This window comes from Thalassophryne amazonica, chromosome 13 (genome assembly GCF_902500255.1).
Source record: "Thalassophryne amazonica chromosome 13, fThaAma1.1, whole genome shotgun sequence".
In the NCBI taxonomy this organism is placed as follows: Eukaryota; Metazoa; Chordata; class Actinopteri; order Batrachoidiformes; family Batrachoididae; genus Thalassophryne; species Thalassophryne amazonica.
Genome location: NC_047115.1, coordinates 51,156,994 through 51,173,302, shown reverse-complemented (window position 1 = coordinate 51,173,302; position 16,309 = coordinate 51,156,994).

Genomic DNA, 16,309 nt, shown 5'->3' with positions numbered 1-16,309 from the left:
CTTGTAATTAATTGCTGTTTGTTTATGTTCATGCCCGTCATCCTTTTCATAGAGTCCCAGAGTTTTTTGTTATCCAAGGACTTAAGCCCATGTTCTAAGCGGTCCCGTTCCCTTTTCCGTGCATTGGCCAGCACAACATTAAGTTCCTTCTGGGCCTGAGCTGCTGCAGCTCTGTCATTGTCTCTAAAAGCCATTCGCTTTTTGTTGATACTGGCTTTCACCTCCTTCGTTATATGACTCTTATTGTTTGGGAAAACCACAATGTCTTTTTTTGGCACCACCATATCCACACAAAAATGTATATAATCTGTAATAGTCTCTGTGGCTTCATTCAACTCCAGGCTGTGAAAGATGCTCCAGTCCGTACAGGAGAAACACCCTCTCAGAGTTTCCACACTGTCCTCTGACCACTGTAACACAGTCTTGTGTAGTGGCTTAGAGGACTTGAGCACAATTTTATATGTGGGCATCAAGTGGACAGTGGCATGATCTGAATTTGCCAGGGGTGGGAGTGCTTTAGCTCTAAATGCACTCTTGATGTTGCCAAAACATTTATCCAGGATGTTATCCTTTCGTGTTTTACACTTAATATACTGGTGGAAGCCAGGGAGCGCTCGCTCAAGGCAACAATGGTTTAAGTCCCCCAGTATGAAGACAGCAGCCCCTGGAGTGCGTTGCAGCTGACTGTGCACACATTCTGCCAAGCGACTGGCAGCTTTATTTGCATTACCGTTCGGTGGAACATACGCTGCAATAATTATGACATTTCCAGTTTCGCGTGGAGGAGCAGCGAGCTCCTCCCGAGTGACCGAGCTCCTCACCCTATCTCTAAGGGAGCGCCCAGCCACCCTGCGGAGGAAACTCATCTCAGCCGCTTGTACTCGCGATCTCGTTCTTTCGGTCATGAGCCAAATCTCATGACCATAGGTGAGGATCGGAAATGTACATCGATCGGTAAATCGAGAGCTTTGCCCCCCTACTCAGCTCTCTCTTCACCACGACGGTCTGATACAGCGACCACATCACTGAAGATGCTGCACCGATCCGTCTATTGATCTCATGCTCCATCCATCCCTCACTCGTGAACAAGACCCCGAGATACTTAAACTCCTCCACTTGAGGCAAGGACACTCCACCGACCTGAAAAGGGCAAAGCACCTTTTTCTGGTCAAGAACCATGGCCTCGGATTTGGAGGTGCTGATTTTCATCCCGGACGCTTCACACTCAGCTGCAAACTGCCCCAGTGCACGCTGAAGGTCCTGATTTGACGAAGCCAACAGAATCACATTGTCTGCAAACAGCAGAGACGAGATTCTGTGGTTCCCAAACCAGACCCCCTCTACACCCTGGCTGCGCCTAGAAATTCTGTCCATAAAAATAATGAACAGAACCGGTGACAAAGGACAGCCCTGGCAGAGGCCAACGTGCACTGGAAACAGGTTTGACTTACTACCGGCAATGCAAACCAAGCTCCTGCTGCGGTCGTCCCACCTACCAACAAAGATAAGTAGGACTCCTTCTTCAGCTTGACGGCATCCCTTACTTCCGGTGTCCACCACCGGGTTCGGGGATTGCCGCCGCAGCAGGCACCAGAGACCTTGCGACCACAGCTACGAGCAGCCGCATCGACAATGGAGGTGGAGAACATGGTCCACTCGGACTCCATGTCTCCAACCTCCCCCGGGATCTGGGAGAAGCTCTCCCGGAGGTGGGAGTTGAAGACCTCCCTGACACAGGGTTCCGCCAGTCATTCCCAGCAGACCCTCACGATATGTTTGGGCCTGCCAGGTCTGATCGGCTTCCTACCCTCCCAGCGGATCCAACTCACCACCAGGTGGTGATCAGTCGACAGCTCTGCCCCTCTCTTCACTCGAGTGTCCGAGACACGTGGCCGAAGGTCAGATGATACAACTACAAAGTCGATCATCGACCTACGGTGCCACGTACACTTATGGACACCCTTGTGCTCGAACATGGTGTTCGTGATGGACAAACTGTGACTAGCACAGAAGTCCAACAACTGAACACCACTCGGGTTCAGATCGGGGAGGCCGTGCTTCCCGATCACCCCCCTCCAGGTCTGTCGCCGCCCACGTGGGCGTTGAAATCCCCCAGGAGAACAATGGAGTCCCCAGTCAGAGCGCTATCTAGTACCCCTCCCAGGGACTCCAGGAAGGTCGGGTACTCTGCACTGCTGCTCGGCCCGTAGGCTGAGACAACTGTGAGAGACCTGTCCCCGACCCGAAGGCATAGGGACGCAACCCTCTCGTTCACCGGAGTGAACTCCAACGCTTGGTGACTGAGCTGGGGAGCAATAAGCAATGCGACCCCAGCTTGTGGCTTTGTGGCTGATAGTATCATCAATTTGATCTAAATTCTGGGTTTTTTAGTAAAGCTTAGGGCTAGTAGCCGGCGATCACCTTAGTATTTCTTCTGTTTTTCTTGTTGCTTAATGCTGACAAATTACACTGTATTTGTCTTTCTGATGCTTGATTCTCCTTTTTCTTTTCTCTCTGTTTGAGGTGCGGCTCTATCCAGAGACGGGTGTGATATCTGTTCCAGAAACCATCCTGTGCACTGGCAACAGTTCCTGTATGTTCGTTTTGTGAATTGTTTTGTAATTTATGTCTGTAACATGGCCCAAGCAGAGGGTCACCCCTTTGAGTCTGGTCTGCTTGAGGTTTCTTCCTCAGAGGGAGTTTTTCCTTACCACTGTTGCTCTGGGGGTTGGTAAGGTTAGACCTTACTTGTGTGTGAAACGCCTTGAGGCAACCTTGTTGTGATTTGACGCTATATAAATTAAAATAAATTGAAACTGAATTGAAATTGATGCTTTATATGGATTATTTATTCAGATGAATCTCACTAAAACTAACAGGTAAGAATTTATATGTCATTTACTCTGCCAATCAATGCATCAATGGATGTATTTTGGTTGTTTAAACTGCAGGGACGAAAGCGTGTGAAAAAAGCAGCAGCTTTTTAGTTCCTAAATGACAGTGTATCTAACACTGAGATAAACTGTGACTTCTAATACTGTGTTTTACTGCTTTTGAAAGATGATGACAGTGTTTGGGGTTTTATTTTTTATTTATTCATTCATTTTTCGTGTGTTCTTATGTGTTTGTGTTCCTTGAATTTACCCAGCATCGAAAAGTGAAAGTGAAACTGGTTTATCAGAAGCTGACAATGTAATCTGATGTAGTCGTGTCCGAATCAGTACTAATAGTTATCGGTTACCTGTAATAAAGATACATTTTTTTAGCACTTTATGGGTTTAGTGTCATAAAAGATAGATTTTCAGTTATCGGATTAATGGTTATCAAAGCTAACTTTTGGTTAGCTCTGTCAACCACTGGTCTGGCTCCTCACCTGAGACCAATCTGCCATAGGAGACCCTACCAGGAGCAAGGCTGCAGACAACAGAAACTTCTACACCACGATAAGGTGATGGTTCCCAGAGAGGTGAATTTCCCTCATAACTGCAAAAATGTTTTGTGTTCCCAGTAGTTTTTGGAGCAGTACTGTTTTTGCAACAATGCAAAAATGATATTTTAGAAAGTTTTCAAGTGATTGCTCCAGATGAACAAAATTAGTTATAATGTTTCCAGAGTGAACTAATTTTGCCTTTTGCTCCATAGATAACATTTTTTAAATATGTATTTGTTAATACTGTTATTGTAGGTTTAACTACGCTATTATACTTTATACACTAATTGCTGTTTTTCTTTATCTTGTTAGCTTGCTAGGTACGGTTGGCTTATTAACGGCTAATTTAGCTCTTCTGACTAGAACTAGCTTATTTTCATTATTTACAATTTTATTTTACATGGTGTAGATTTTTAATGATTCATCTATTTATGTGCTCTTTTTAAAGATATCAACATATAGTACCTTAGTTCTTAGGTTTCCATTTGATAGCATATAGGATATGCTTTTATTTTCCTATAGTATGCTAGCAGAGTTACTTTAGATAGATAACATTACACATTACATCATAGCTTCTGTTTCTATAATAAAATACCATGGCCATGACCAAATCTCCTGTATTAATATTTAGGTTTTAATACGTACTCCTGTATATTATATAGTACCCTATTTATTGTATATGTTGTTTATTACCCTTAAAAAAAATATATATATATATATATAAATGTTAAGGATTTTATATATATATATATGTTATCACTGTTAAACATTTGTACCTTTTGTCTTCTTTCTGATGAGAACGGTGTTGTGCTGTTTGCACTTAAACCCGAGAATGTACGTGTTATTCAACCTTGTTGGAGCTGGATGTACTTATTATTATTATTACACAACTTGTTTTCGTAGCCGCTAACGACTGGGAGTAAAAGAACTGAAGGTTGAATTTTGACTGATTGTGATGTGATGCTTAGTGTTCCAGGCAGATGCAGAACAGCTGATAACTGCAACAGACGAACGAGATGTGCTGACCTCCGACGATAAGAGTAAAGAAAGAAACTGTTTTTCCTTACAGCTGCGCTTATTGACGTATGTGTTTATGTTACGGGAAGAAACTTGTCTCGCGTTGTCCCCCCCCCCCCCCCCCTTAGGACAAGTTTTATGATGTGATGAGGGATTCACTAATAAAAAGAGCGAAGCGCAGGCCAGACTTTAGTGTAGCTTTGGTGTATAGCCTGACTGCACTCCGCGCGTAAAATTTGACTTTCTGTCTCACTGGTGTTTCTTGACTCTGTTTGTCTTATCAAAGGTTTTAAGAATGTTTGGAGGAGAAAATACCCAACAATATATATATATATATATATATATGGGTGATTCTTTAAGTATGGGCACTATTGGCCTTGTAAATGTAATTTCCACCACACCATTGCCTTACAATATAAAGCGCCTTGGGGCAACTGTTTGTTGTGATTTGGTGCTATATACATGTGCTCTGATGTCACTGTTTATTGCCATAGAAACTACCCAAACAATCTTTCATACAAACTGTTTAAAGGGACATTACAGTGTTGTGGTGGAAATTACGGCAATAGTGTGGGACAACTACATTTTGTTTAAAAAAATCACAACAGTTGTATGACATTGAATACCCCAATTATGTTTTGATTATTTTACTGATATTTTATTCAGAGATATTTTAAAACATTAGAAAAAATGTTTCTTTACCATTCATTTTTATCATTGAAGATCAAAAGTCTGGGTGTGGGACAAGCACAAAACGGCAATATTTGCATATAATGATGCTGAAAAAAGGTGAAAAAGTCATCATAGACTACTAGAACAAATTTCTTAACACACTTTCATTGTAAAGATAACTATAAAAGTGTGAAATTTCCCCTTTTTTCTGTTTTTCATACAATATGATCAAAGGACATAATAAGTGCCCGTAGTCTAAGAATCACCCATATATATATGATGTCTTATCTTTCTTATGCCTTATTATTTATTATTATATAACCTTTTTTCTTGAGCCACTTGGGTAGGTAGGGAGAGTTCCCATGGGATAAAAAAAGCTTTTCAACCTACCATCCCTGGTTCTCAAGACCAGGCACCTAAGTGGCTCTACTCTACTCTTTTCTACTCTTCTATTTTACTCTTCCTTTTTAGATATTTAGTATACTAGCATAGTTTCACCTTAGAATTGGAATACAATATATAAGATATACCTTACTGAATTTTCATGGATATTTTAGAGTGGAGCTGTTTCTGCTTTTCTGTATCTTTAACTGCAGTATTTCAATTTAAATGAACCACAACTGAATTGCCACTCTCTGTGCAGTAGATCGGGTTCATACTAAACTCTGATTGTATCTGTGGCTGTCATCTGAAAGCAGAGCTGCTGACTTCTGGCATATTCCAGTCCCCCGCTTCCTCAATTAATGATGTTGCAGACAACATTAGCGCCACAATCATGAAAAATCGCACTAAAGCACTGAGTCCCCTGACGTATTGAATTCAATTCATCAAGGCCTTCATGCTTATTGACTGTGTCAAAATTGGTCTCAGAGTTATTGAGTGTCTTGGTAATCCACTACCTGCCATAAACTCAGTGGAGTGCTTATGTTTTGGAACACACACTCTTCAGAGACATGTGCCGAGACTTAGTAAATGACTAATCTTATTTTTAGTTTCATAAAGTGCTAAGATTTTGGCATGTTGGGAAAGAGCATTATATATGATATAGCAAGCTGTATTCTGCTTATTTTCTAGTTAACTTAGCCAAGGTGGTTACATGACCTCTCATACCTACACAAGCTCTTGCAGCAGCATTTTAAATCATTTAAAAAATTGTGCATGATTGGACAGAGACTAAAATATTGCAATAATTCATTTGAGATTAAATGAAATCAGCCATGGATAGAAAAAGTTGAATCTTATTGTTGTCCATTTGGCAACTCAGCATTCTTCTTCCTCCAAACACGACTAGTTGAGTTTTTGCCAAAATGTTCTATTTTGGTTTCATCTGACCACATGATATTCTCCCAATCCTCTTCTGGATCATCCATATGCTCTCTGGCAAACTTCAGACAGGCCTGGACATGTACTGGCTTAAGCAGGGGGACACACCTGGCACTGCAGGATTTGAGTCCCTCTCTGCATCATGTGTAGTCTTTGTTACTTTGGTCCCAGCTCTCTGCAGGTCATTCATCAGGTCCCTCCATGTAGCTCTGGGATTTTTGTTCACCGTTCTCATGATCATTTTGACCCCACGGGATGACATCTTGCGTGGAGCCCCAGATCGAGGAAGATTATCAATGGTCTTGTATGTCTTCCATTTTCCTTCAATTGATTTATTCGCACCAACCTGCTTGACTATTGTAGATTCACTCTTCCCAGCCTGGTGCACATCTACAATTTTCTTCCTGGTGTCTTTTGGTCTTACAGGTAACAGGTGGAGGACAGAAAAGCATCTTAAAGAAGAAGTTACAGGTCTGTGAGAGCCAGAAATCTTGCTTGTTTGTGGGTGACCAAATACTTATTTTCCACCATAATTTACAAATAAATTCTTCTTATGGCCTCAGACAGTGGACTCATCTCTGTGCTTGTTCTGTTAAACCTCAGTGCTGCTTTTGATACTGTTGACCATAAAATTTTATTACAGAGATTAGAGCATGCCATAGGTATTAAAGGCACTGCACTGCGGTGGTTTGAATCATATTTATCTAATAGATTACAGTTTGTTCATGTAAATGGGGAATCTTCTTCACAGACTAAGGTTAATTATGGAGTTCCACAAGGTTCTGTGCTAGGACCAATTTTATTCACTTTATACATGCTTCCCTTAGGCAGTATTATTAGACGGCATTGCTTAAATTTTCATTGTTACGCAGATGATACCCAGCTTTATCTATCCATGAAGCCAGAGGACACACACCAATTAGCTAAACTGCAGGATTGTCTTACAGACATAAAGATATGGATGACCTCTAATTTCCTGCTTTTAAACTCAGATAAAACTGAAGGTATTGTACTTGGCCCCACAAATCTTAGAAACATGGTGTCTAACCAGATCCTTACTCTGGATGGGATTACCCTGACCTCTAGTAATACTGTGAGAAATCTTGGAGTCATTTTTGATCAGGATATGTCATTCAAAGCGCATATTAAACAAACATGTAGGACTGCTTTTTTGCATTTGCGCAATATCTCTAAAATTAGAAAGGTCTTGTCTCAGAGTGATGCTGAAAAACTAATTCATGCATTTATTTCCTCTAGGCTGGACTTGTTGTGTGTTGGGGGGCTTGGCTGGACACTGTTTTGTTGGGTTTGTGTTTGTTTTCCTTCCTAGGTGGTCTGGGACTGACCTCTGGGAAAATTGTGCTGCAGAAGAGTCTCTCACCTCTGTGATGATTGGTTGCACCTGTTGCATCCTTGTGCGGCTCTTTATCAGGATGATGTGCAACACCTGTGACATTCATGTGCAGACTAAGGACTCTCAGCTGGCGTCAATGAAGAAATGAGGAGTTGCATTTAAGCCAGCAGTGATGAGGGCTGTTTGCCGGAGAATACAACCTTGTTACGACCTTGTATCGACCGTTGGGGATGCTGAGGGCCGCTCCAGAGTTTGACGTTACGTCTGTGAGGGAGGACTAGGGTGAGAGGCAAAAGCTGTCAGCACACGTCAGAGGTGATTATCTTTAAAGGCTTATTTGTGAATATAATGTGGTGTTTTTTGCACAGCTAAATTTGCACATTGAAGAAATTGTCTTGTTTGCTCCTGACAGCTGTGGTGTGCGGAATAATAAACCTACACAAGCCGTGAGCAGCTGTTCATCTGAATTAACTCTGAAACCTGAACTGAACGTGTTGCTGATAAGTGTGCCTTTAATAGCTTTCTGGTAATAGTATCGAATAATCTCACCTCTGTTCCCCCTCCACAGAGTACAGTTCTGGGAAGGGCCACCTGGGGGGTGTCGGCAGAAAACCTGAGTCCAGAACGTTCGGGCTCTGGTCCGTTGAGGCGCTGAGAGAGCGCGCAGCCTCTTCACCCCACCAGTATTATTTAATTTGTATTTCTTGTACAGTACCGATGGGTGATTAGAAAATAAAATTGTTTCTTTGGGAGCTGCTTCTGGTTATTTAGCGCTGGGTTCAGTCAGACGCTGGACCACTCCTCGAGCCGCGTCCCACACATAACAGGACTATTGTAATTCATTATTATCAGGTTGTCCTAAAAGTTCCCTGAAAAGCCTTCAGTTAATTCAAAATGCTGCAGCTAGAGTACTAACGGGGACTAGAAGGAGAGAGCATATCTCACCCATATTGGCCTCTCTTCATTGGCTTCCTGTTAATTCTAGAATAGAATTTAAAATTCTTCTTCTTACTTATAAGGTTTTGAATAATCAGCTCCCATCTTATCTTAGGGACCTCATAGTACCATATCACCCCAATAGAGCGCTTCGCTCTCAGACTGCAGGCTTACTTGTAGTTCCTAGGGTTTGTAAGAGTAGAATGGGAGGCAGAGCCTTCAGCTTTCAGGCTCCTCTCCTGTGGAACCAGCTCCCAATTCAGATCAGGGAGACAGACACCCTCTGTTGTGAAAGTGTTGGAACACGGACCCACAACAGGGGGCGCAAATGAACGGACAATGGAGGAGTCAAATAACACTGTTTTTACTGTTGTGAAACAGGCACAACAAACACAGCCGATTACAATATTGAAATTGAGTCCAATTACAACGGTGTCGTGTGGGCAGGCTCGACGATAGGAGACGTCTGTCCAAGTCGAACCGGAACCAACCCGATTTCCTCTGCCACCGAACCCCGGGAATACTGGAGCCGCCAAGTCCCGAACTCCCAGGTGGCCACTGCCTCCGCTCGTCGGATCCGGTACTGCTGGCAAGGAACAGAAACAGTCAGGTGTGGGTGCGGCTGCACCCAGCAACACGGAGGGTGGAGATTCCACCTCCACCTCTCGTCAACAATAATAAAGGAATGTAGGAAGGTGAGTACTTATCCAAGAGATGTCCAGTAGTCAGCTATCCTACAAACAATCAACAAGAATTACAATTGTAATTAATAGCACATTTGGGCGGAGATTGTTACCTCTTTGATAGGGCGATATCTCGGCAATGAGGTGGAGATGCCGTCCTGCTGATATACCTCCCTGTTGATTGGAATCAGCTGTCTCAGGTGATGGGTGACAGCTGTCACCCTGGCTGCTTCTGTGAGGCGGCAGCGCCCTCCGGTGCCTGGAGCCCGCACTCCAGGCAGGGCGCCCTCTGGTGCTGGTGGGCCAGCAGTACCTCCTCTTCAGCGGCCCACACAACACCCTCTCTACTTTTAAGATTAGGCTTAAAACTTTCCTTTTTGCTAAAGCTTATAGTTAGGGCTGGATCATGTGACCCTGAACCATCCCTTAGTTATGCTGCTATAGACTTAGACTGCTGGGGGGTTCCCATGATGCACTGAGTGTTTCTTTCTCTTTTTGCTCTGTATGCACCACTCTGCATTTAATCATTGGTGATTGATCTCTGCTCCCCTCCACAGCATGTCTTTTCCTGGTTCTCTCCCTCAGCTCCAACCAGTCCCAGCAGAAGACTGCCCCTCCCTGAGCCTGGTTCTGCTGGAGGTTTCTTCCTGTTAAAAGGGAGTTTTTCCTTCCCACTGTCGCCAAGTGCTTGCTCACAGGGGGTCGTTTTGACCGTTGTGGTTTTTACGTAATTATTGTATGGCCTTGCCTTACAATATAAGGTGCCTTGGGGCAACTGTTTGTTGTGATTTGGCGCTATATAAATAAAATTGATTGATTGATTGATTGATTGATAGCTGAGTCCATTATAACTTTTCCGAATCCAGTATTTCTCTATGTTGGACGACTTGCCATCTATCAATTGTTATGTTCTCCACACCCTCCCAAATTAAGCAAACAACAAAGAGTCAAGTAAATTAGATCAATTTATTTTGTTGTGAACAGCATATGAATGATTCAGATGAATGCTTCTAAAACATCAGTAGCGTGCTTGTCTACCTTCTTAGTGTTTTTGGTATCTTTGGAGTTCAAGATTTCTACCAGTTCCTCCTCTGTGAACTCAGCAAACCTCGCTGGCAGACGATTTTCTGCTGTTGTTGACATGTTTGTTGCCATTTTTTCAACCAGCGTCTGTCAGCTAGTTCCTGACCTTCGTATGCCGCGCTCTGATTGGCTAGCTGTTGGCAGAAAGCTCTAACGCTATTGGTCAGTGGGAACCGATCCAATATAACTTTTGGTCCTAGCCTTTTTGGATCCTTTTGGATCCAACATAACTTTCTGGCGCCAAGCATGCCAAAATACAGGTAAATGATGGAGAGAATATATATATATATATATATATATATATATATATATATATATATATATATATATATATATATATATATATATATATATATATATATATATACGAGGTCTGTCCAAAAAGTATCAGACCTTTTTATTTTTTTCAAAAACCTTATGGATTTGAATCACGTGTGCTTGCATGAGCCAACCTTGAACCTTCGTGCGCATGCGTGATTGTTTTCACGCCTGTCGATTGCGTCATTCGCCTGTGAGTAGGCTTTGAGTGAGCATTGGTCCTCCCCCCTCGTTGGATTTTCACTGCGAGGAAAATGTCTGAACGATTGGAGCAGCGCTGAATCAAATTTTTCCAGAAACTGTGAGAGACAGCCAGGTGGAAACTATTCGGAAGATTCAGATGGCTTTCGGTGGCTTTTCAGTTGAGTGAGTATCCGAGGAATTGTGTAAGAGCTGGACATGTCACAACATGTCCTGTGAGACTTCCAACTTCCACACGTCTTTCATTACAAAATCTCCTGTAACAATGGAATATGCCGAAAAAGTGCTGATGTCCACCTCTTCTGCAATTTCTCTGGTAGTCAGACGACGTCCTGGATCAACACAGCGTTCACTTTGGAAATGATCTGGTCGTTTCAGCCTGTCGATGGCCGCTCGGAGCGTGGCGCACCCTCCGCCATTGTGCGCCGTCTTTAAACCGGTTGTAACACTCCTTAATCTGTGTGATGCCCATAGGATCGTCACCGAAAGCTGTCTGAATCTTCCGAATGGTTTCCACCTGGCTGTCTCTCATAGTTTCTGGAAAAATTTGATGCAGCAAAGCTCCAAATTGTTCAGACATTTTCCTCGCAATGAAAATCCAACGAGGGGGGAGGACCAGTGCTCACACAAAGCCTGCTCACAGGCGAATGATGCAACCGACGGGCGTGAAAAAATCACACATGCAGGTTGGCTCATGCAAGCACACATGATTCAAATCCATATGGTTTTTGAAAAAAATAAAAAGGTCTGATACTTTTTGTACAGACCTCGTATATATATATATATATATATATATATATAGTTAGGGTGCCTTGGTCTGCTCTGCTCCCCGTCCCTTCCTGTTTCTCTAGAGGGCCGAGTCACACAGCTAATTCTGATTCTGCACACCTGGCTGCAATCATCTTCACCTGTATTTATACCCCGGTCCTTCCTCTCCACAGATGCCAGAAACTCAGCTTAGCCTACGGGGTACGTGGCCTCAGTTCATCTCTGCATGAACCTTTCTGAGTCTCCACTTTCTCATCTTGTGCTAACCTCGTTCTCCTTTGTCCTCAGCTTTCCTGGTACTGTCAGCTTCATGGCTGCCACCAGGTTCTGTCCTGGTTCTAGAACTTCCATTATTCATCATCTGCTTCTTCCATCTTCAGCACCAACTGATTCTCCCTCCTCCAGCGTCTGCCTCCCCGGGCTTTGAACATTTACTCATTACAATTGCTTTACAAAGTTTTATGCTGGTTTGCTTTCTGCATTTGGGTCCTAATCTCTATATATACATAGACACACATTTTCCATACTTGCGTACTCCAGCTAAAGGTCACAGGGAGGATTTTCTTTCACCAAAACATCAACTCTAGGCTTGCATATCAGATGTACCTTCTGGCAAATTGTAGCTGAACTTTCAGGTCTTTTTTTAACAAAACCCTCCTCTGTAACACTTCATCATGAAGCTGTATAATTGGGGATACAAAATGCAAAACATGCACTATGCACAATTTCTCCAATCACAGCCACAGAAGCCTATAATGTTCTGCAATGTCTGTGTGTCTTGGTGGCTTTCCTCACTCTTCTCCTTCTTGCACAGTCACTCACTTTTTGAGAACTGTCTACTCCACACAGATTTACCATAGAGTGTCATACTGTTTGTATTTCTTCATAATTGATGTAAATAAAGCCCAAGACCTATGTATTGACTTGTAAATGTTTATGTATCCATCCCCTCACTTGTCTAAAAAACTGACAATAAAACAGATTTTTTTTTACAGGTATTATAAAAGTGTTCTATTACTTATGCAACCCACCATCTTGGCTTTTATATTTTTAATTAATTTATATCAAGTTGTAGAGATTTGCTTTCAGTTTGAGTTTAAGGAAGATCATTTTAGAAATTTTGATTTTTTTGTATTTGAAACAAACCAATTAAAATGTGTGAAATACCAAGTGTTCCAATGCTTTTGGAGGGCACTGTACCAATTGGCAAATGTCAGCTTTCCCCAGTTTCTTTGTGATCGAAGCCATACACATGCACACAGAGGCCACTTGGCTATTATAATATAGATACAACTTGTAAATTGAGACACCGCTTACAAACATAATAGATAGATAGATAGATAGATAGATAGATAGATAGATAGATAGATAGATAGATAGATAGATAGATAGATAGATAGATAGATAGATAGATAGATAGATAGATAGATAGATAGATAGATAGATAGATAGATAGATAATGTCCAGCACATATAACCACAGGACCTTTACTGAAGGACTGCTCATTGCATTATGAAAACATTAATAAAACGTGAAAATATAGTGTAAAATCATCAATAAGTGCAGCTTACTCAACTCAGACGACAGAAATATTCTATAGTTCATGATGAACAGTTAGTAAAAGTTTTCCATGCAGAAAACTCTTTTTGTGTTGTGAATCAAATTCAAATTCAAAGGATTCAAAAGGATTCAAAAGAATTTTATTGTCATATGCACAAAGGAACATGTTCCCTGCACAATGAAATGTGTCTACTGCATTTAACCCATCCTAATTGCCAGTTAGGAGCAGAAGTCGCCATTAGGTGCCCGGGGACCAGCTCCAGATGTACATCCCTGCCTTGGTCAACAGCAGGGCTGAGCAAACCAAGACGGACCCATAACAAACGACACACACATAACACACAACATAAGCCGGCCCGGTACATAACACATATAAAAAGCACACACGAGATAAGGAAGAGAAAAAAACCCTCATAGCCACTGCGTTACACAGCAGCAATGAGGAAAAAAACCCCCATCAGCACAGAAAAACAATAATCACACAGACAAAGACGCAGGACGACAACCGAGATTTGAAAGTCCAGTTTATCAGAACACTTTGGAGGCAGCCTATTAGGCACCATCAGCGGCCTTGTCCGACAATCCTGGAAGGGGGAGGGGCTCAGCCCTGAGCAGTCCACTGTCCACAGTCAACGTCAGAGCTGGAGAAGCTGAGGGGAGGGGGATGACCAGGGAGCGAGGCTTAAGTGTTGATCTTCTTAAGGAGGTTTTTTTATCGCAGCTACCTTGAAGTGCAGCTGTGTTTGGGGAAGCCAAATGAATATCCAGATTAGCAGGCGCCTGAAAGATTCCACAGTTCTGAGCACAGAGTGGCTCTCAATACATCTGAATGTAGGATGTGGTCTTTACTGACGGTCAAAGTGGATTTCCAGAGCTGCAATCCTGCCAGAGATGTTTTCCAGCATGCGGTTAACACCCGCCGACTGCGCAGCAACTGCCTTCCCAATCGAATCAATCGTGGGGCAGCCTGGACGGCCCAATTATTGCTGCTTCCACCTTCTTAATTTTCCGGTAAACCAGTGCCATGCCCGCTCCACACAGCAGAAAGCCAGTCACCACCAAGCCAAATATATACACATCTTCGATGTTCTCCACAGAAAGCGTGTAAAGGCACACGACCTGCCATCTCCTCCACGGGTCCATCACGTAACCCATCACATGCGTCCCGGCAGGACAGGTCGGGTCCTCCGCCCCTGAATGTCTTGTGGAAAAAATAGTGTCAATTGCGTTCAGAGACCACTTTAACAGATCCATTTTTGTCATTTTCCAGAAGAGCAAAGCTGCAGCCTCACAGACAACACACCACAGAAGCAGGAAAGATAAGGAGGGAGGGAGAAGAGAAAAATGCGTCCGTCTCGGCCGAGTGCAAGCTGGCAAAAAAAAAAAATAAAAATCGCTCATCGTATTGTATTTGCAATATTTCTATGTTTTTGTCTGTTTTGCTTGAATTTGCTGCAGACACATGAGCAAATCAAATTGTTGCATGTACCGTAGGCTGTATTTGCTTGTGTTCTTGTTGTCTGATGCAAATACCAGTTGAACTGATGCAGGTGTTTTTGTTTTGTTGTTTGTTTGTTTTTTGGTATTTGTAAGATGAAGTCCTATACAGGCCCTGTGGCCCATTGGTGCCACTGCTTATCCCCAGGTTTTGTAGCATCAAGCAGATGAGAGTCTAGAACTCCAACTGGTTGGGACACCAGTCCATGACAGGTTACTTCTTCCAAGGCCAGCACCCATTTCCCACTGGGTGGATCCTGCAGATACAGTGTTGGATTATATACCTTGTTTTTTGTTTATTTACATTTGACATGAACTATTTTCCCTTGGTTTATTATATTTGGAACTTTTAAATTTTCCTACTTAGAGTGCTACAAAAATTATTATTATCCAAAGACAGTGTGACCGGGACAGTCTACGTATTAGTAGACCTGGGCCACCAAACATTTCTCGTTAGTCCATGCTGAAACTTTAGCCTGTATTCATTACATGTCAGTGTTGATCTTAAAATGGTTTTAATTAGGGATGTCCCAATCCAATCACGTGACCGGAAATCGGGCCCGCTCATGTGGTTTCAGACTTGATCGAAATCGGACGTTGCATCCCGATCAGGAATCCGATATAGATTTTATCCTCATTATTTTGATCAGCGCTATTTGAAGCTCATTATGGGCCTTTCACACGTCGGAAGCATCAGAGGCATCGAGAATCGGTCTAAAAAGCATAATTTTCAATGAGACACGTTGCTTTTTAGAGGCGTAAGCGTCGCGTCAAAAGCCAAGCTAAAGCGACGCTTCTGACGGCAGGCTGACGCGGTCAAAGTTCAACCCAACCTTTTTTTTTATTGAACAAAAGAAAAAAAACATAAGTTCAACCCAGTCCAACTTTCAATGCTCTGAGCTGTGACGAAGCTTCACACTGTCCAATAGGAATGACGCATCGGGCCAAAACAAGGAAGCCTAGTGGCAGAAACCACTGATCTGTACGAAACAGATCGGTGCAGAAACCACTGATCTGTACAAAACAGATTGGTGCAGAAACCACTGATCTGTATAAAACAGAAACGTGTCACAGGACTGCTCATTTATAAAGCAGTTTTCTGGACATTTATTTTTAGACAAATAAAATAACATGGAAATTTGTACATTTTTTAAGTCTGGTAGATTATAACTTGATTGTTCAAGCTACCTCAAGGTGAAGTGCACTGTTTAAGTGATAAATAATAAAATAAGGTGATTAAAATGACACTGTTATATATTTAGCATTTGTTCATTGTTCATTCAGTTTTTTAAAGTATCGGATCGGGACTCGGTATCGGCAGATACTCAAAATCAGATGACTCAGAATCGGATCAGGGAAAAAAAAACCTGAGCGGGACATCCTTAGTTTTAATGTTTCACCCTAATAATTCAGATTTTTTTTTCCCTTCTTTCAAGCTGTGTCAAAGCCTACCCCCTACCCATCACC